This window comes from Rhinatrema bivittatum, unplaced genomic scaffold (genome assembly GCF_901001135.1).
Source record: "Rhinatrema bivittatum unplaced genomic scaffold, aRhiBiv1.1, whole genome shotgun sequence".
Classification (NCBI taxonomy): Eukaryota; Metazoa; Chordata; class Amphibia; order Gymnophiona; family Rhinatrematidae; genus Rhinatrema; species Rhinatrema bivittatum.
In genome coordinates this window covers 101,165-123,081 of record NW_021820822.1, presented here as the reverse complement: position 1 = coordinate 123,081, position 21,917 = coordinate 101,165, and positions in this window count along the sequence as shown.

Here is a 21,917-nt window from a genome sequence, read left to right as displayed (position 1 = left end):
GAAATAATAGCAGCTAGAGTAAATAACGCGTACCTTAGTCAATAGACCCCACTGCTAGCTGTCCAGTTGCAGAATTTCGATGTCTTACTTTCATACAGCCTGCTGATGATATAACCCAGTGTTTCCCAGTCATGGCATTTTGTGTTATGGCATTTTGCTGTGCCTTCAGATCTAATCAGATGAGCCACAGAAAAGTCACCACTGCCTGACGCTCAGATCCAGGCCAGCACCTGGGCTCTGCTCTCAGCATCTCACAGAAACAAAAGACACCATGATGGCTCCTAAACTTGAAGGAACTCCTTTCTGAAGACCTGTGTAATCACATGTGCCTTTGCTTCCTAGCCTCAGCCTGAGCCCCGGAGTATGGAAATTAATGGCAGCATGCGTGGCATGGATAGCTAGGACGTACTTTGTGCTGCAGGAAGCGAGTTCCATCTTTGAGTCCTTTGAGCCTCTGTCTTACCCCCAGGCTGAGTGAGACAGGGAGGGCGTGCACCGAGTACTGGATGTGATTCACTCTAAGTGTTGGGAGCAGCAGCAGCAGTGGAGGAGTTCTGGCAGCCACATGGGGCAGACAAGTTAACTATCTGAGCCGGCTGCTCACACCACACTGACTTCTTCCTTCTCCTGCACGTGCATACAGAGGGGGCTGGTCAATCATGACACACACACACACACACACCCCTCCTTCACTTTGTTTTAAAATTTGGAAGAGAGACTGCTGGAGCTTTTAGTGCTTTCCTAGCGCTTTTGTCCATAAGCGCCCTCTCCATGTCCGCAGCACTGTCCTCCCTATTGGGGTGCCACACAATATTTATGTTAATGTAGGAGTGCCTTGGGCTTGAACAGGTTGTGAAACACTGATATCGCCCATAGTGTACCTGCCTGCATTGGTGGTGAGTGCCCCATTCCCAGATCAATGGATTTAGTACTGTAGTGATTTGGCAGGGGGGGGGGGGGGGGGGAAGAAGGAATGTGCACCCTAGTAGGATGCTACCGCCTGTTATTGGGTGGGGAGCAGCAGCACAAGAGAGATAGCTGTAATGGAGAGTCTGGGACACGGTCTAATAGCTTCCAAACCAGTACCATGTGAGCTCTGAAGAGCGTCCTTCAGGTTCCGGCAGCGACGTGGGCATGCTTCAGCATCACTCGGGACAAGACCTTTCTCTCCCAGATGAAATTAGGACAGAGCCCTGCGTTAAGTCACTTTAAGAGGGCTTCGAAAACTTTATTTAAGAAAGCTTATTTAGATTTATAGTTTGCTTATTTTATGCTATGTTTGTTTATTGATTTTCTGCTTTTGATGTTTGCCTATGTATATTTTTTTTTGTAAACAGCTACAAAATGTAAGATCTTGCGGTATATAAATGTTAATAAACCATAAGCAACTCTGCAATAGGGTGCAACCTGTGTCACAGAGCAGTGGTATATATATATATAATGACTCAGACATCCTCCTGTGTATATGCACCACGCCCTCAGCTAGTCATGACGAATGCTGCGCACAAATGGTAAAACGGATTCCAAAAGAACTTCAAAATGCTACAATTGAACATTATGGAGGTACAGCAGCTGCATTTCACAAGGAGGATTCTTATATAACTTACTGTTATACCAACTAATAATACATTCACCAGTTTTTCTTCCTCTCATTTCAGTAAAACCATTCTCCTCTTACTGCTACTCTTAAATGTGGTAGCAGCTGTGCTGCTATGTGTTCTATACATTCTATTCCAATTAATATAATGTGATTTGGATGATTTAGATGTTTGGTTTATGTTCTGCTTGGAATCATTTGAATTTCATGAACCAGAGGATTGCTGTTGATACTGCATCGGCCCCCTCATCAATAAGCACCCCAGGTGCCTGTCCTGAATATTCAATCCAAGAACTAACTCTTCCTCTATTAAGAATTATTCTGAATATTTCTTGAGTTACCATAGTTAATCTTTTTTTCTCTTTGATCAGTTTTGGGTGAAGAAAAGAAAGAGAGCCCTCTCAGAGACGAGCAAGCATTAACCCTGGCATTATATTATTCTGTTTACTGCTTACGTGACACAGAAATAACATGAGTTGACAAATGTTGAAACAAAGTAAAGATCAGTTCTGAGAAAGGCTTTGGGGACAAAAAAAAAGAAGCAAAAGACAGAAAGCTGGAGTTATTTTATTTATTTGATTTTTATATTCTGCTTTTCGGCACTTCAGAGCAGATTACATTCAGGTACTGTAGTCCCAATTCTGAAGATCACCATCCACACACATCAGCATCTGCAGCATCAGGGCAAGAACGAGAAGTTCGGTCTGGCCATCTCTGCAAACCCCAAACTCCGCAGGATCAAGAACAAAGAAAGGCAGCAGGTCTGGCCCTGGCACTAATCACACAGTCAGTACCAACGTTTCCCAGCCCCACACGGCGAAGGAAAAGCAGAGCCTGGCCTGGTGCCGAAACCCTTTGTGGCTAAGATTGCACTAGTGCTACTACCATCTGCATCAAGAAATAAGCATTTTTGTGTGGGTCACAATTTCCCAGGAAATCCGGGAGGACACTTATCACACCTCTGACAGCTTCGACATGGAAACGCAATGGTCAGAGCGGGCTGAGATGCTGGGGATTCTGGTAGGCAAGGCAGCTAGCGAAGTTTGGTAATTCTAAAGAGGGGAAACGCATTCTCTCTTCTCCTGCCCCTGGAATTATCTTCTATGAGGCTGGCACAGATTAGGGACCTGATGCCCATTGTGTTATTGCCTTCAATGACAAAACAAAGCCAAATAATAAGGAATGTGGTGGTCATCCTTAACGGGCAACACAATCAAGTTGAGAGACAAAACAAAGAAAAGCTCTCTGCGGGAGATTTTGCCCTTCAAGACCTGTTGAGTAATACATCACTTGTGTAAGCTAAAGAGCAACTCATCCCTGGCTACAGTAACGTGTTAGAAGATTTTTTTGTTATTTCTGTTAAACTATATGCCTGTTGTTTGTTGTAAACAGGTATTTTGTTTGCCACAAGAAGCCCTGTACATACAAAGCTGTTAAGTTTATTTAACAACTGTTAACAGGATACTCAAACAATTAGATCTGTTGAAGAAGTGATAATAATATCTAATCACAGCACTGAAAATAATCTGGTTTAACACATTGGTTTCCAATTACTTTTCACCAAATTAACTATTTTAACAATGCTCCCCCATTTAGAGCGATTTAATAATAATGTACAGTAATAAGAAGTAGAATATAACTTTAAGCCCAGTCATATTTATTGGACTGTGGTATTCAGCTATGTCATCAATTCTGATTGTTCATATGGCAAGTTAGAGCTGTTATGTACATTGCTGAATATTCATTTCTTTTCCATCACTGGAGATGCATAAGTAAATGGAGCATTTACTTAGTTCAGGATTGGTGTTGGCATGTAAAGAATATTATTCGAGGATGTCTTTTACTACCCTTTACTTGACTATATTGTTAAGATCGCTGGCCACGGAGTCCCGCAGACGGCTTCTCTTACCTCCACAATGGAGGCATATCTGGGGCTCCTGGCAGTGGTGGGGAGTTGCTGCCGATGCTGGATTACCTTCTCATGCGGCTCTGAGCCACCTGCTGACGTCTCCCGTGCGGCTGGAATGCCACTGACTTCCTGCCGCGTTGAACTGCCCCTTAGACACGCGCACCTCCTACCGATATTTAAAGGGCCTGTGGCGGGATTATGCCATCGCCCCCCCCCCCCCCCCCCCCCCCCCCCCCGGATGACGTCAGCCCTTTGGGACTGTATATGGCTGGTTCCTTCTCCCAGCCGGTGCCTTGGCAACAAGTCCCTTCGCTCACCTGGAGCTGCGTTCCTGGTTTTCCTGTGTTCTTGTTTCTGGCCCTTCCTCTCCATCACCTTCTCCTGTCCGGCCCCGTTCTCCTGCTAACCTTTCTTGGACGGACTTCCTGGCTCCCAACCTCTGACTTGGACTTCCACTATGAGTATTGCTGCCTGCTCTGACCACTGGCTTGGACCTTGACTTTGAATATTGCTACCTGTCCCAACCATCTGCCCAGACCCAGCCTGTATCATTGCTGTGCCATCTTCCATGGGATCATCCACTCAGAGGCCCACCTAAGACCAGCCGGCCCCGGTACCCAAGGGCTTAACCTGCTGGGAACGAGGACTGGTATTGGCGAAGCTCAAGCCAGCCTCTGCTTCCCGTCTGGCCTCACCTACCGATGGGAGGGGCCTGAGAGGGTCTCCTCTCAGGCAGCGTCAATTCCTCCCTCGGCCGCAGGGTCCACTCCTTCAACGGGCGCAACATATATAAGCTATGGATCCCAACCCTGTCCTAGAGGCACACCTGGTCTGGTTTTCAGGACATCTATAATGAATATGCATGTGATATATTTGCATATATTGATGAATATGTGTATGCAAATCTCTCTCATCCATATGTATAGGGGCTTTCCCGAAAACAAGACTAGTTAGGTGTGCCTCCAGGCCTGGGGTAGGAAACACTGAAGTGAGCTGTAAGCATGATGAATACTGTGCCATTCCTCATGCTGTCATTATAGTAAATCCCTTTCCCCTCATATTTTATTGCATGCATTTTATATGTACTCAATGGCTGGAGTGAGGCAACATTGCTTGTACCTTTGGAAGATTCCAATTTCCAACTTTAGCTTCAGGTGCAAAGTTTCCATTTTAACAGAATTAATCTATTTAGTATTTTGCAAAGAAATCTTAAGGATCAAAATGTCATTGTGAGCGCACACCCTACCTACTACATACTATAATCTCACAGCTCACTGTAAAAAAGAGCCAATTACTTTCATTAGCTGCCTAGTGGCACAGTATGAAAGTGATTTTGTTTAATGGGGCTGAGGCCATAGGGCAAAAGATAACAGTAATGCAGAAAACTTAGAAAGAAAGCAATAACTTCAGTTGAAGTGTTTTGGAAAACAAATTATTCCATAATGCCTACTGCTGTCAAAATTTCAAATTTAAATAAAGATTATAAAGAAAGGGTAGATTTCTAAATTAAAATGAAGGCATCCAATGGATGGAATGAGAGACATTTTAATAGAAGAGTCAACAAAAGGAAACATCACCAGTTCAAATCCCAGCTAAGGCTGTCCTACGTTAAATGAGTTGTTGGTCTCAGTCCAGGTCCAGGAGCCATGGTAAAAGCATTCACCACGCAGCTTCTATCAGATTTGTGTGAATTTCGCTGCTCACCTCATCATTGAGTTGTAACAAGCACACAATGAGAGAGAAAATGTCCTCACTGCTTGCAAATATCAGAAGTTTATTATTCAAATAAAATAGAGTTTGCAAAACAGAGCATTTCATAACTGTGCATTTTATATACATGTATATCTTTACCCCAGAACATATGCACATATGTATGCTTATGCACGAATACATGCAATGCATTGAAAGAGAGCATTTCAATGCATTGAATACACATACTTTTACAACCTATTTTAAAAATATACACGCACATATATTTTACATGCAAAAATAAAATAGGACTTTTGTAAAACCCAATTTTCGTGCATATGTCAGCATATTTTAAAACTTGCATGTGTAATTGAAATTAACCAATTTACCAATTACTCCATCAGTTCACCTAGTCCTTCAGCCTAAATTCCCCCGATCCAGACCTCCCACCCATACCAAAAATAAAGATTACCATTACTCTAATATTAATTACACCAGATAATTAGCAGGCATATAATTATGTCAGTAAATTGCCAAATGCACATGCATGTCTTTTAAAATTGCAACTTCTGTGTATATCTTTTGGCCCTGCCCAAGAATGCCCTCAGATTACCTATTTCTTCCATTCGTATATGTGCATACGAAATGTAAAATACGCCCGCACTTTGGACTTTTAGAAACTACCAATTACGTGAGTACTGTCTTCATACACGTATACATGCTAATTTTCACATGCGAAACTCTTTGAAAATTCACCCCAAAGAGAACAGAAGCGGGTATGCATTGTTTCCAGATTGTGACTGCGTAACACGTCTCCTGTTTTAGTATTCATTTTTGTTTAAGCATTGCCGAACCCATTGCTGTGGCTGTAATATATCCTTCAAAACCATTCAGATATTATTTTGCATTTTATTAAAGACTAGAGTTAAAAATCTGGCCTCCCTCCCACAAAGTAAAGTTAACATCTGTCAGAGAAGACTATTTATTATTTTTCCTAATATATTATGCTTCCATTATACATGACAGACCCAAATGTGGCCTCCAAATTACTCCACTCCCCATCAGTGTGAAACAAGGGCCTTATTCAGAGCACTCTCAAAGCACAAAGACCAGCGGATTATCGCAAGCAGACATTAAACTTACAGATACGAACTGAAGCCTGCTCGTAGAGTTTAACTGCCTCATGCATGGGAACAAAAAATCCATAAACTCCATCATCATAATGCTCAGCTGGGACTTTACATTTTCCAAAGACAGTTGAGCTGCAAACCACACACACACACACTCGCCACCGGCAGCTTTTCTGTCCTCCTGTGAAATTTCTCATTCAATAAATCAAAGGGTTTTCCATGACGTTTTTAGCAGAAGATACCACTCTGTACGCAGCAGAGAACTGCAAAATGCGGTCTATTATCTAGAGTCAGGTCATAGGTTAATACAAAACGCAAGCTTAGATTTCATGTTATGCGGGGAGGAGGGGAGAAAAGCGTTTGAATGGGCAGAATGTAAGGGGCACAAAGAAAGAAAAACAAAGGAAATGATGAAATCCATATGATTTGCATGAAGGGATGCAATTTTTCTACCCAGACTTCAAAGAACTGTACAGCCAGGAATCACTTTCAAGTCTTCGCTATTGTTCCTGCTGACAAGAGAACCTTTTGTGAACAAAATTACATCAATGGCTCTGAGGAAATAAAGGGAGGTTTACATTCAGGCACCTTGACGTAATCTTAGGGGACTAAAAAAAAAAAAAAAAAAAAGCTGCAGCTCTATGTTCCAGGCTATAAATCACCTTATGAGTCACAGCTGAAGGGAGCTTTGTGGTCTTCAAAGCTCCTGTGCTACATCATCTTTGGAGTATTCTCAGGCTGGAGAAGGGTTTTGCATAGTGTGCTTAACTCAGCACATACATGCGTAAGGGATAAGCTTACAGTCATGCCTGTTTTTCATTAACTGTGCAGCTGGAGCCGCACAGTTCAGAAAACACCACGTAGCACTGCCCCAAAAAGCATATGCGAGCGTTTTGGTACATGCCCCATTTTTTTTTTTTTTATCAGTGCAGGGTTCTGCATAGTTCATACACCTGTTTTTATAAAAGCATGGGGCACATTTAAAACTAATCGGAGAAAGTTCTTTTTTACTCAACGCACAATTAAACTCTGGAATTTGTTGCCAGAGAATATGGTTCGTGCAGTTAGTGTAGCTGGGTTTAAAAAAGGATTGGATAAGTTCTTGGAGGCGAAGTCCATTACCTGCTATTAAGTTCACTTAGAGAATAGCCACTGCCATTAGCAATGGTTACATGGAATAGACTTGGTTTTTGGGTAATTGCCAGGTTCTTATGGCCTGGATTGGCCACTGTTGGAAACAAGATTCTGGGCTTGATGGACCCTTGGTCTGACCCAGTATGGCATTTTCTTATGTTCTTATGTTCTTATATGTTACACGTTAAATAATTGTAGCATGGGCACATAATAACCCTCAGTTTATGGGCGAGGCAGGTATTTTACAAAGCTGGCTGACACGCGAGGGTACATCACTTTTGAAAATCCTTACTTGTGCTCACTCTTACCTAGCCCCCAGTTGGCTGACACCTTCACCAGTCCATCCAAACCACTCCACCAGTTGCTCTAGACACCGTCACAAGAAAACTGCAGACAAGAGAGAAATTGGATTTAATACCTGCAACTCGATTAGCAGGCGTAAAAGCATGCATGCCCGTTTGATGAAGTATCCGCCGACTCCATTGAATAAAATAGGTAAATGTGCGTGTACTTCACCAGCATGCCCTGAAACGACCTCTCTCTATGTGCATATTTTTCTGCACAGCAGCGAAAGCACGCACAAACTCCTGCATGTCTGAAAATGTGATTTCCATGCACAGAGGCTCCTTACTTACAGATGGGCTAATTTTAGGCACACATCGTCCTCATAAGTCATTGAAAATTACTCCCAAAAGGTATTAAAATACACAAAGAATCCCCCTTTTAAGAAAGCAAATAACATCCTCAGAAAGCACCAAAAGGTGTAATATAAAAAATCAAAAGACATACATAAACTGGCTTGTAAATCGTGCTGTTAATTCTGAGACAATAATAAACCATTCTCATACCTGGAAACTCCCAATTTGGCCTGGAGGCTCCAGAACTCTAAAGGAATTGCTTGGTTTCTGGGCCAGCACCAGGAAACTCTGGGTCCTGTTGCAGAAGCAGGTCCGCTGTGTGGGCCCAACGCTCCTCCTCCTCCCAGCAGGTGCAGCATCGGACCTGCGCAGTGGAAGGAGGAGGAGCGTCGGCCCCAGGCAGCAGAAAAAGAAACTGGGGTAGCGTGGGTCCCGAAGGCCACAAGAGGAAGAAATCAATCAGCTACGCGGACCTGAAGGAGAAAGCTGCTGCCCCGTGGGAGGAAGCAGGAGGCTCCTGTCAGTGGTTTGGGGAGGGGGGGTGAGAGAGAATGAGTGAGTACGCGTGTGAGAGTGAATATGCGTGGGTGTGGGAGAGAAGTGTGGGTAGAAGAGGGAGAGAAGTGACTGAGCACGTGTGAGTGTGGGAAAATAAAAGGAATAAGACTATAAGGGCCGGATTTTAAGAATTACGCGTGGGCGTAGATTTGTGCGCGCAACCCGGCGCACACAAATCTACGCCCGATTTTAAAACATGCGCGCACCGAGCCCTAGGGGAGCCCCGATAGCTTTCCCTGCTCCCTCCGAGGCCGCTCCAAAATCGGAACAGTCTCGGAAGGAACTTTCCTTCCGCCCCCCCTCCTACCTTCCCCTCCCCTCCCCTCCCTTCCCCTACCTAACCCGCCCCCCAGCCCTATTTAAAAAACCCCCTCACCTTTGTTAAATAAGTTGTGCCTGCCTCCGGGCAGGCGTAGGTTGCGCGCGCCGGCTGAATGCCAGCGCGCGATCCCCGGGCACGGCCACTGTGCCGGAGGCCTCGGTCCCGCCCCGCCTAGTCCCCGCCCCTTTTTTCAAGCCCCGGGACATATATTACGCACGTAACCCTTTTAAAATCCGCCCCTAAGTGAATATGTGTGTAACTGCGAATGAGCATATGAGAGAGAGTGACCGACGCCCTTCCACCCACCCGGTACCTGATTCAGGGCCCCCTCTTTTCCGGGAAGCGGCCTCCAGCATTCTGTAACTCTGGTAATAATGCTGGAGGTGTGTATTTACACTCTCTACAGTGAACGGTGAATTTTAAAAGTCCGGCGCGCCCCAAAACCGGGAGGTATGCGCACGAGTTGGGCCGGTGCGTGCCGAACGGGTTTTAAAAGCCACCCGAGTACGTGAGTACTTGCTGCTATGAGTGCAAATGAAAAGTTACAAAAAAGGGATGGGGGGAGGGCATGGTCTGGGGAGGGTTTGATTGGGAGTGGAGAATTTGTGACAAATTGGCAGGGAGGGAAGGGGGCGGCCTACATGCCTGGCCCAGCAGCACTATTATTTCTAAATAAAAAAATAATTTCTAGGGGGTGAGGTGGTTTCCTGGCCAGCAGGGGGGGGGGGTTGCCATTTAAGGAGGGGGGGTGTAGGATGGGAATTGGACCAGGAGGCCTGTGACAGTTCTGGGTTGGGTTGTTTGTTTGTTTTTAACAGGACTGCTATATACCCGGATATCTTTGAAGATATTCAGATAAGAAGTTAGTTATCTGGACACACAAGACCAGATAGCTTTAGGTCTGCTTTGAAGCAGGTCTAACCTAGCTGGATGTACCAATATTCAGCTAAGTTAGCCAGAAAACTCAACCCCCTCCCCTATAATTTAGCCAGATAAGTGGCTGAATATGGCAAATTTTACCATTTAGACAGATAACGTTTGGATTATCCGTCTAAATGGCCTTTGAATATGGACCTCTGTCTTTCTTTTGCCTGATAGTGCTCTTAAAACCAATGTAGCTTGCCAGCCTCTCCTAAACATGATTGCTTAGGTAAAGACTGCATTTTCTGAAAGCTAAAGCATCCATAGGCATAGAAGCATTACCTGCGTGGTCTGTGGAAGAGCCTGGGTTCTGTATTTAAAGCACTGGGAACATGCCCAGTAGGGATTATGGTGTTGTTTCTTGCTGTCCAGGAATTGCCCGAAACCTTTCCTTTCTCTTGTCTGCGTGTCTTGTATAGATTGTAAGCTCTACGGAGAAGGGACTGTCTCATATGTGTATCTGTGCAGCGCAGCATACGCCTGGCAGCACTGCAGGGACGATAAGCAGCAGCAGAGGTTAAAGCTCCTGTTACACATTTCTCGGCCGGTGTTTCCAGACACGCGCTGGGGAGTGAATCCAACTCAAGATATGCCAGAAAGGTTTTGGATGTGAAATTGTTTGTTGTTGTTTTTTTTATATTGTGTTTTGTTCCCAAACCCTCTTAGGGAATGCTGGGTAACCTCCGCACAGAAAAGCAGCCTGAGAGTGGGCTGATTGCTTTCTCGCTGAGATCTCTGCTCTCTTTGCGGACTTTTGATGGGAGATGCCATGGCAGAGACTTGAGTCACGAGTCGGTCCAAAACATATGCGTTGTGCCTCCTAAGTTAGAGTTTAGTAAAAATGTTTGTGTTTAACTGAAATATTTCCACCTGACTCCTTGCCTTGACCCCCTTATGGCACCCAGCGCCCTTCCCGTGTTATATTTAACTGCGCAGGTTGCAGAGGACCGTGACTATAGACTTTCCGTACCAGGCTGATTAAAAGACTCACCCTGATATGTTGCCAACGCACATTACATCTTCTGAACGGCAGAAGGAAGCTCTTTTTGGCATAAGGGACATGCTAAAGTGAGAGGCTGAGATCTTACGCAACACGAGAGATATTACGCCGTGCGAGACGATGCCAGCCTTGTGCCATTCTCCTTCACCACGATGCGCCAGGCTTCGCGTCCGTCAGAATGAGAATGTCCCGGGCGATCACCACTGTATGCTCTCTGCAGTGCTCTCGGGGCCGTGACCCTGGGGTTTGTCTGGTACTGCAGAGGCTGAGGGGGGAAGGGTGCAATTCTTATACCGGTTCTCAAAGGGAACGCGCACTGCCCCTGCACAGATTTGCACCAGCTTCTTATGCGGGCACTTTTTTTCCCTTCATAATAATGTGTGTTGATTTGAAAATGCAAAACGATGCACGTTGCTGCCTCCCCCTGACCTAATTATCATATCCCACATATCCTTGACTGAAGAGCAATGTTCGTCCTTCTCATGGTAGGCACAACATTAACCTATTTGGAGACACTGCCCTGAGTGAGACATTCAAGGCCCTGTGTAAAGAAAGGCGCAATGAGGCTCATCCACTGAAAACCGTGTAGGCGGGCTTAGGTTGGGGCATAGTTTTGCATTTTTAAAACCACATGTATTGCTTCAAAGTAAAGCAGAAAAATCGGGTGCAAATCCGTGGGGGGGGGGGCAGTGTATTTTCCCTTTCCCTCCGACTCTGTAAGCAAGCAGGCTGCTTTCAGACTTTCCCCCGCACACATTGCAGTGCCAGAGAAAGCCCTGGATCGCAGCCCTGAGAGAAGTGCAGAGAGCGAGCGTGAGCACCCGGAACATCCGCACTCTGACCGACCCGAAGCCCGGGAAACGGAGCAGCATCGTGCTAAAGGGGAGCACAGGAACGGCGCTGCTCGTAGAGATGAACCCACGTGTCCGTATCGAGGGTCTACTGGGTACCACGTACGGAAGGAGGGAAAAGCATCAAGTGCCAGGAGATGCAACCACAGTCCAGAAAAAGGGGGCAAAAGATACAGTAGTCCTGTAGCCCTCCTAATTGTCCTGGGAGCCACTGTCCTAATTAAAAGGAACATCCAAGCGCACTTTCATATGCCGCCTGTGTATATTATTATATTGCACCTTATGAACCCCCGAAGCAAAGCCCCCTTTGGCAGGAGGAAAGCACTAGGAAGAGCACTAGCAGTAATTCTGAGAGACTGAGCTCATGCCCAGCATCCCCTGGCCAAAGAGTGTGATGCACTCCTGACACGGTAAAGCCCCTTTGGACACACTAACCCCCCATACCTTGCATCCTACCGATATGTGTTTACCTGTCTCATGGAGATCTAGATTAGTTGTGTCAGAGGAAAGACAGACATCATAGGTCGCCTGCGCCATTCTGGAAGCCTTCAGCAATATCCCTTCCTAGCCTCTGCAAGTGGCAACTTGTATTTCTCCGAAGCAGCACGATTTCCTATTCCTGTATCTTCATTAGCGCAGCAAGTTACACTTCTCCCTCCAGGAATTTGCCCAATTTACTCTTAAAGTGTAATAACCTGGCAAAGAGCTGTCCCTTGGCAGCCCTCTTTTACAACTTAATCACAAAGTTGTAACGTTCTTCGCTTGCACTAGTTTATCCTTAAAGCTAGTTTGGATTTGTACTTATTCTAAACTCCCCAAATTATTAAAGCGCCAACTCTCTGGTTTGCTTGTTTTTCCTTATAATATAGAGCTGGCCTGGCAGATTTCCCTCCCCCACAGGAGTTTGCACTCAGACTGCTTCTGCACCCACGCTAACAGGCCGATGGAATACCAAGCGCAAAAAAACGTGCGTCCAAACTAAGCACCCGTTTTTTTCAACCCGTGCACATCCCCCTTTCCTGGGTGCCCAATGCGATATGCAAATGAGCTGCCGGGGCTAAAAAGGGCGCGCCACAGATAAATTGTGCTTCTCCAGTGTGTCCATGGCATTGGGTGCCCAGGAGATGTGGCTGTGCGCCGGTTAGGAAAACGGACACTCGGTAATTGAGTGTCCGTTTTCCGAACCGAACCACCATCAAGATTTTTTTTTTTTTATGTCACGCTGCTTTCTGTGGTTCTTCTGACTACTTAGTATCGGGAGAGAGAAGCCGAGTGTGGCAGTAGGAGTTGGGCACCAGAAAAGAAGCCGTCTTTTCATTCTCCACTGCAAGTGATTGCAGGAAGAGAACTAGCAATGTTGGATCTGCTGACCTAAAGGAAGGGATTAATGAGCTGTATCTCCCTTGTTTTTCTGTCTAGGCAATCACTCTAGGGAGGACAACTTCCAACTTACCACTTCAGGCTTGGAGTGCCTGTCCTACAATGGAGGATTAAATATTGAATGATACTCCTTATCCTTAGGGCCTCTTGCTTCTTGTGGGAAAGAGTCCTGTTGTTATCTTTCATCTACAGATTAGGACAGTTTTTGTGCTTCTGGGGATTTTGCCTGTGAGGAGACTGGGAGCCTTTCAGCTGCACCCTGGGTTACCCAGACACGGTGATCCTTTGAGCAATCCATCAAGAGTTCGGAGGATAACGTATCCATCTGATGCAGCCACAGAGAAGCGAAGGAAGCGAGTGCCCATCCGGTACCACAAAGAGGAGAAAGCCTTGGATTTCAGTTCTGAGCACTGGATCTCAGGTAGCAAGGGTGTCCCCAAAGAGTTAATGAACCCTCAAAGTCAGTCCATAGAAGAACCCAGAGTTCAGAAATGTTCCTCAGGAATCCTAGGAGAATGTGACTGCAGCATCGTGCAAACCATGGATTCATCTCTCAAGGAATGCTTATTATGTCACATCTTTGCCATTGAAGATGCTGAACTTTAAGTAAAAGTGTATTTGTTGGAACACCACCTCCTGTCGGAAGAGTTCTTCTTTGAGCGTGTAAGAGTCTTAACCCTAGAGACCATTAAGTCAAGCTTCTCCCCTGTTCGGAACAGACCCAGCGCTGTGTAGTGAGTTGAGTCTGGCCTCAACAGCCCCATAATATTATCACCACCCCACCCCAGTTCAGTGAGACATAGGAGAAGGGCTACACAGGTATTTAGGGACTTTGACCAGGATACAATATTTATTCACTACGTGAGTTTCTTGTAAAGATGTCCTTTGAAATGGAACATTCTTGCAACATTTATTTATTTAACCAATTTATACTCTGCTGATCCACAAATCTCGGCGGATGAATTATTTTCAATGTAATATATTGCACTATTACAATTGATATTAAAAGTAGCAAAGTGATCATTTTGCAGCATCAAAATGAACTGCTTGGCGATCCTGTGAGAAATACTAGCTTTACCACTAGCTAACAAACAACATTTTTTTTTAGACTGACGACTTTTATCTATCAGGTTCGGCTTTCTTCTGCTAGTCTATGCAAGCTGGCTTGGTCAGTGGCATTTTACATCACCGCTTTTGTCAATCCCTTGAATTCCCAGTAAATGATTCAGTGTTTGGTCCTACATGCTAATGATGCAATATGCATGATCTCATTAAGCAATTTCCATTGCTTGATCACGCCAAGTATAAAACCACTTTTCCTTAAAATAAAAATCTTTTTTTTCTACCTTCAAAGTATGCCCCCCCCTTGTTATTTGCATATTGACAAATTTTAATATTTTGGGGCCTATACAACAAAGCCCAGCTATTTTGCACATGCCAAAAACAGCATGCTAGGCAATAAGGCTGTATCATGCATGTTAAAGCGGTCTGAAAAGAAGCTAGCATGAGCACACTCAGGGCCCTGTTTAGTAAGCATTTTTCCCATTGGCACAAAATGGGAGAAAAACATTAATAAATATTGCCCTAAATTAGTACATCCGCCAGGGCCGATGTACAAAAGGTGAAACCTACAGCCTAGTGAGCTGCCTCTCACCGTTCCCCCTCCCCGGTCACATCCGCCCCACCTATGATTTAAAATTATGTGTTTATAATAACAGATTTTACATGAAAAAGGGCTGCATTCTGGGGTAAATATATCACTTACAACATGTATGTTATATTTACATGCACTGCTAGGCTGGAAAAATCTGCAAAAAAAGATACTTGGAAGCCATATGGCATTAGACTTATTGTAATGCATGTTGGGTGTGGGTTTGGCCCTCGGAAAGCCATAAACAAACAGAATTACAATTACAATAAAGTAAACCTCCCATACCAAAACAGAACTAACTGCCAGCACTCAAACAGTAACAACCCTGCCTATGAAAAAGCATCACTGCAAATATTATATCAGGCATTAAAATACCAAAATGACTACCAGAAGTCCAGACGACTCCATGTCTTGTTGGTATTGCTTTTATTTGTGTAATGTATTATGAGTTTATGTATGCTATATTGTATCCCACCCTGAACCTTAGAGGATGCGGCAATAATTATTTTAAATAAATAAATAAATAAAATACACTTTCTATTAGGAAAACGGAGCAAACTGGGCTGCTATAGATCCCTGCACAGAAACTACATGGTAGCAGAATCTCTCACCTCAGTCTCTCGTGCAGAACACTCGTGATTCAGGCCGAAGAAGCCAATGTGATGCTTCGCCAACCTTCTTCCTTTCAGCCGCATGCGTTGATGCTGCTCTGCCTCCTTCTCCTCCTCCTTCCAGCCATGCAGCTAATGCTGCAGCCTACTGCTGCTCCTTCCAGTGGTGGTAATGGCATTTCCTTTTACCTGCCCTCACAGGCCCATGAGACAACATTTCCTCTTCTGGGTCCTCACAGGCAGGAATAAAAGAGATGCCGTCACAGTACTGCCCTTGAAACTGTGGCACTCTAGGCAGTTGCCCAATTCACCGGGGGGGTAGATTTTAAAAATTTGCGCGATCGTGTACTTTTATTCGCGCACCAGGCGCGAACAAACGTACACTGGATTTTATAAGATACGCCCCCGGGCCGGCGCCTCTCTTAGAATGTATATAGTCACATATGCCTCCCCTTCCTAGCTGCAGCTCTGGACTATGGAAATTAACAAGTACCATGGATAGCCGAGCCCCACTTTGTTTGGCACACATATCTTCCCCCTTCTGAGCTTTCTCCTTTCAGTCCTTCCAGCCTCTGTCTTACCCGTAGGCTTAATGAGACAGGCAGAACATGCACTGAGCACCAGATGTGACTTATTCTGAGTGTTGGGAGCAGCAGTAATGGAGAAGCTCTGGCAGCCACATGTGGCAGCCAAGGTAACTAACAGGCCGATTCAGTAAAAGTCGCGGGAGAGCAGGCGAGCACCCGCTCTCCCGGCGCGCGCACAGGCCACTCTCCTGTGCACGCAACTCAGGGGGGAAGAACATGCAAATTAGGGCCTGCGGTAAAAGAGGCGCTAGGGACACTAGCGCGTCCCTAGCGCCTCCTTTTTGACAGGAGCGGCAGCTGTCAGCAGGTTTGACAGCCAATGCTCAATTTTTCCGGCGTCGGTTCTCGAGCCCGCTGACAGCTACGGGTTCGGAAAACGGATGCCGGCTAAATTGAGCGTCCGTCTTCCAACCGCGGGCCACCGGCCGATTTCAATTTTTTTTTTTTTTTTAAATTTTGGGGCCTCCGACTTAATATCGCTATGATATTAAGTCGGAGGGTGTACAGAAGAGCAGTTTTTTTCCGCTTTTCTGTACACTTCCCCGGTGCTGGCGTTAATTTCTGAAAATAAAATGTGCGGCTTGGCGGCACATTTTGCTTTCTGTATCGCGCGGGAATAACTAATAGGGCCATCAATGTGCATTCGCATGTTGAGGGCGCTATTAGTTTCGGGGGGGTTGGACGTGCGTTTTCGAAGCGCTATTACCCCTTACTGTATAAGGGGTAAAGCTAGCGCGTCAAAAACGTGCGTCCAAACCCGGACTCACAGTGCGCTCCGCCGGAACGCACTGTACTGTATCGGCCTGTATCTGAGCTGGCTGACTGTGCCACACGGACGTCTCCTTTCTCTTGCACTTGTATGTAGAGAGAACGGGTCCTTGTGATAGGATCATGTGTGTTTGGCCCCTCCCCCCCCTCTTATTTTAAAATTTCAGAGAGACTGGCAGGTCTTGTAGTGCTTCCCTAGCTATTCCCCTGGCCATGTGAACAGTCTCTATGTCTGCACTGCCTGCTCCATGGAGGTTGCTGTGCCACACAAAACTTTTGTTACTGTAGGTGTGCCTCGGGCTTGAAAAGGTTGGGAGCCACTGCCTTAGACAATCACCTGGTCTGCGTAATAGTTAAGCCGGTCCTGTTTGAGGCTTTAAATATTTTCCCTCATTCTGCCCGAGCATCATGTGCACAAGCAATTTAACGTGACCATAACTAAACTGGTAACATGACCAGACCATTTTATGAGTGGTTACCATGCATGGTACTAGCTTGGACATGTTATTGGGGGTACTTATTTACCACATACATGCTAAAATGTATTTTATAGACCATTACGTGGCATTTCCACATGCACATTCAGTTTTTACTGAAGCGCATGCTAAAAACTTTTAGCTGTTCATTGTAATTTCTGCCTTTTAAGTTACATTGTAAACCGGTATGATGTATGCATACTAATACCGGTATATAAAAGTTTTTAAATAAATAAATAAATAAATAAATTGCATAGGTTCCACATTGTAGATAGTAATCATGCACCTTAATGCCCTGTCCTCTCTCATACGGTAAATGTTCCAGTCCAGAACTTAATTACTCTTTATTATACTAATCTAATCTTGTACATATAGGGCCGGATTTTAAATGCCCTGCGCCGGCGCGCCTATTTTGCATAGGCCGCCGGCGCGCACAGAGCCCCAGGACGCACGTAAGTCCCGGGGCTTTGTAAAAGGGGAGTGTCGGGGGCATGTCCTAAATGACGCGGCGTTTCGGGGGCGTGACGCAGTGTTGCGGGGGCATGACGCGGTGTTGCGGGGGCGGGCCCGGGGGCGTGGCACCGGCCCGGGGGGCGTGGTCGAGGCCTCCGGACCAGCCCCTGGGTCGGGTGATGGCGCGCCAGCAGCCCGCTGGCGCGCGCAGATTTACATCTGCTTTTAGCAGGCGTAAATCGTGCAACAAAGGTAAGGGGGGGATTTTAGATAGGGCCGGGGGGGTGGTGTTACGCTTGGGCTCCGGACAGAAGTCGTGAACACCACCCAGCAGGGTGGCTCCAGGTGGAGAGAGACAGAAATGGCTAGAAACAGTGTCTGGTTCCAGGCTGGGTCAGGGCAGGCAGCAAGTAGCAGTGTCTCGGTTCAGGCTGGGTCAGGGCAGGCGGCAAGTAGCAGTGTCTGGGTCTAGGCTGGGTCAGGGCAGGCGGCAAGTAGCAGAGTCTGGGTTCAGGCTGGGTCAGGGCAAGGCAGGTCAGAAGGCCCGTAGGCCACACACACACAGAAGGCCCGTAGGCCACACACAGTAAGCAAGGCAAGGCAGAGAAGGCCCGTAGGCCACACACACACAGAAGGCCCGTAGGCCACACACCGTAAGCAGGGCAAGGCAGGTCAGAAGGCCCGTAGGCCACACACACACACACGGAAGGCCCGGAGGCCACACACCGTAAGCAGAGCAGGCAGGTCAGAAGGCCCGTAGGCCACACATACACAGAAGGCCTGTAGGCCACACACACACACACACACACAGAGGGCCCGTAGGCCACACACCGAAAGCAGAGCAGGCAGGTCAGAAGGCCCGTAGGCCACACATACACACGGAAGGCCCGTAGGCCACACACCGCAGTCAGGGCAAGGCAGGTCAGAAGGCCCGTAGGCCACACACACACACACAGAAGGCCCGTAGGCCACACACCGTAAGCAGAGCAGGCAGGTCAGAAGGCCCGTAGGCCACACATACACAGACAGAAGGCCCGTAGGCCACACACCGTAAGCAGAGCAGGCAGGTCAGAAGGCCCGTAGGCCACACATACACAGAAGGCCCGTAGGCCACACACCGTAAGCAGAGCAGGCAGGTCAGAAGGCCCGTAGGCCACACATACACAGAAGGCCTGTAGGCCACACACCGTAAGCAGAGCAGGCAGGTCAGAAGGCCCGTAGGCCAGGTAAGAAAAGCGAGGAAGAAGGCCCGAAGGCCGCGCAAGGCAAGGAAAGGCCCAAAGGCCGCGCAGGGCAAGGAAAGGCCCGAAGGCCGCGCAAGGCTAGAGCAGGGAGCCCAGGTGAGCTCGGTGCCGAAGCCCCGAGGGAACTGTCAGGCAGGGTTATAAGGGCCAACCCAGAACATAGAGTGGACAGGGGAGATGGCCTGGGCCTGTCAGGAGAGCCAGCACTAGAGGGACCCCTGGTGGTGAGGCGGTTGCACTGCAGCCAAAACTGTAACAGTACCCCCTCCGCAAGGCCTCCCCCTCCTCCTGGGTCCCATCTTAGCAGGGGGGTACTCAAAAATGAAATCAGACCACTCCGAGGGCAGCAACAGCTGGAGCAATTCAACAGGCTCAGATGGCTGAGTCAGAAAGTCTGTTAGTGGTACCGGTTTGAGCCCCTCCGGGGGTGGCAGCAGGACCGGTTTAGCAGGCTCTTCTCGGGGTAGTGCAGCAGGCTCGGGCCCCTCTCGGGATGAAACAGCAGGCTGGAACACCTCTCCGGGCGTTTGTAGCAGGTTCGGACCCCTCTCGGGGCGATGAAGCAGGCTCGGACCCTTCTCGGGGTGATGAAGCAGGCTCGGACCCCTCTCGGGGCGATGAAGCAGGCTCGAACACCTCTCCGGGCGTTGTAGCAGGTTCGGACCCCTCTCGGGGCGATGAAGCAGGCTCGAACACCTCTCCGGGCGTTGTAGCAGGTTCGGACCCCTCTCGGAGCGATGAAGCATGCTCGACCACCTCTCCGGGCGATGAAGCAGGCTCGGACCCCTCTCGGGGCGATGAAGCAGGCTCGAACACCTCTCCGGGCGTTGTAGCAGGGTCGGACCCCTCTCGGGGCGATGAAGCAGGCTCGGCCCCCTCTTGGGGTGATGCAGCAGGCTTGGATCCCTCTTGAGGCGATGCAGCAGGCTCGGCCCCCTCTTGGGGCGATGCAGCAGGCTCGGCCCCCTCTTGGGGCGGTGCAGCAGGCTCGGCCCCCTCTTGGGGCGGTGCAGCAGGCTCGGACCCCTCTTGGGGCGATGCAGCAGGCTTGGCCCCCTCTTGGGGTGATGTAGCAGGCTCGGCCCCCTCTTGGGGCGATGTAGCAGGCTCGGCCCCCTCTTGGGGCGATGCAGCAGGCTCGGATCCTCCTCGGGGCGATGCAGCAGGCTTGGCCCCCTCTTGGGGTGATGCAGCAGGCTTGGCCCCCTCTTGGGGTGATGCAGCAGGCTCGGGCCCCCTCTTGGGGTGATGCAGCAGGCTTGGATCCCTCTTGGGGCGATGCAGCAGGCTTGGCCCCCTCTTGGGGTGATGCAGCAGGCTCGGACCCCTCTTGGGGCGATGCAGCAGGCTTGGCCCCCTCTTGGGGCGATGCAGCAGGCTCGGACCCCTCTTGGGGCGACACAGCAGGCTTGGCCCCCTCTTGGGGTGATGAAACAGGCTCAGATGGCAGAGCAGCAAGGTTAGAAGCAGTGCACATAGAAGACACAGGTTGCACTGCTGTGGGCTTGATACCTCGAGCCAAACTCTGAGGCTCCTTATTTTGTTTCTGGAGGAGCAGTTTAGAGAAGGCACAGGCAGTTCTAGGACATCTAGGGAATGTGCTCGTTAGTGTCTCAACAGCAGCTGTGGGAAGCAGAGCCCTGCTAGAGTTAATCAACTCTCTCCGTTTGAGAGAAACCTGTTCCTGAGGCTCTAGCACTGGTGTCACAGAAGCCTTCTTGGCCAGGTAAGTCCTGGGTTTTTCTATCCACAAACTGCCAGCTAAAATGTCTGTTTTAGTGGAGCCAGAAGCAGAATACCGGTTAGGAGAGCTGATTGTTTTTCTAATGGAACAGCTGATCCTAAAGCAGAACAACGGGGGCAGGGTTTGCCTGGTGGTAACAGACACGGAAGACAGGAGCATTTCCACCACCCTGGTTTAGGATTTAAACAATTTAAACATTCCTGATAGACTGAGACATTCCTCTTATGACAACCACTGCATACCCAGTGTTCTTGGTCTGAGAGTTGACAGGCAAGACAGTTCTTGTAACTGGGATAATTCAAAGCCTGGCAACAAGCACAGACATAAAAACTTGGAGGCTGAGGCATAATGTGAGTAGAAGGAAAAAGAAAAAATTGGCTCACCGGTAGTACCAAGACCTATCTCTTCACCTGGAAATTTGGTGGCTTCGGCATACTGTTACGCTTGGGCTCCAGACAGGAGTCGTGAACACCACCCAGCAGGGTGGCTCCAGGTGGAGAGAGACAGAAATGGCTAGAAACAGAGTCTGGTTCCAGGCTGGGTCAGGGCAGGCAGCAAGTAGCAGTGTCTCGGTTCAGGCTGGGTCAGGGCAGGCGGCAAGTAGCAGTGTCTGGGTCTAGGCTGGGTCAGGGCAGGCGGCAAGTAGCAGTGTCTGGGTCTAGGCTGGGTCAGGGCAGGCGGCAAGTAGCAGAGTCTGGGTTCAGGCTGGGTCAGGGCAAGGCAGGTCAGAAGGCCCGTAGGCCACACACACACAGAAGACCCGTAGGCCACACACAGTAAGCAAGGCAAGGCAGAGAAGGCCCGTAGGCCACACACACACAGAAGGCCCGTAGGCCACACACCGTAAGCAGGGCAAGGCAGGTCAGAAGGCCCGTAGGCCACACACACACACACGGAAGGCCCGTAGGCCACACACCGTAAGCAGAGCAGGCAGGTCAGAAGGCCCGTAGGCCACACATACACAGAAGGCCTGTAGGCCACACACACACACACAGAGGGCCCGTAGGCCACACACCGAAAGCAGAGCAGGCAGGTCAGAAGGCCCGTAGGCCACACATACACACGGAAGGCCTGTAGGCCACACACCGCAGTCAGGGCAAGGCAGGTCAGAAGGCCCGTAGGCCACACACACACACACAGAAGGCCCGTAGGCCACACACCGTAAGCAGAGCAGGCAGGTCAGAAGGCCCGTAGGCCACACATACACAGACAGAAGGCCCGTAGGCCACACACCGTAAGCAGAGCAGGCAGGTC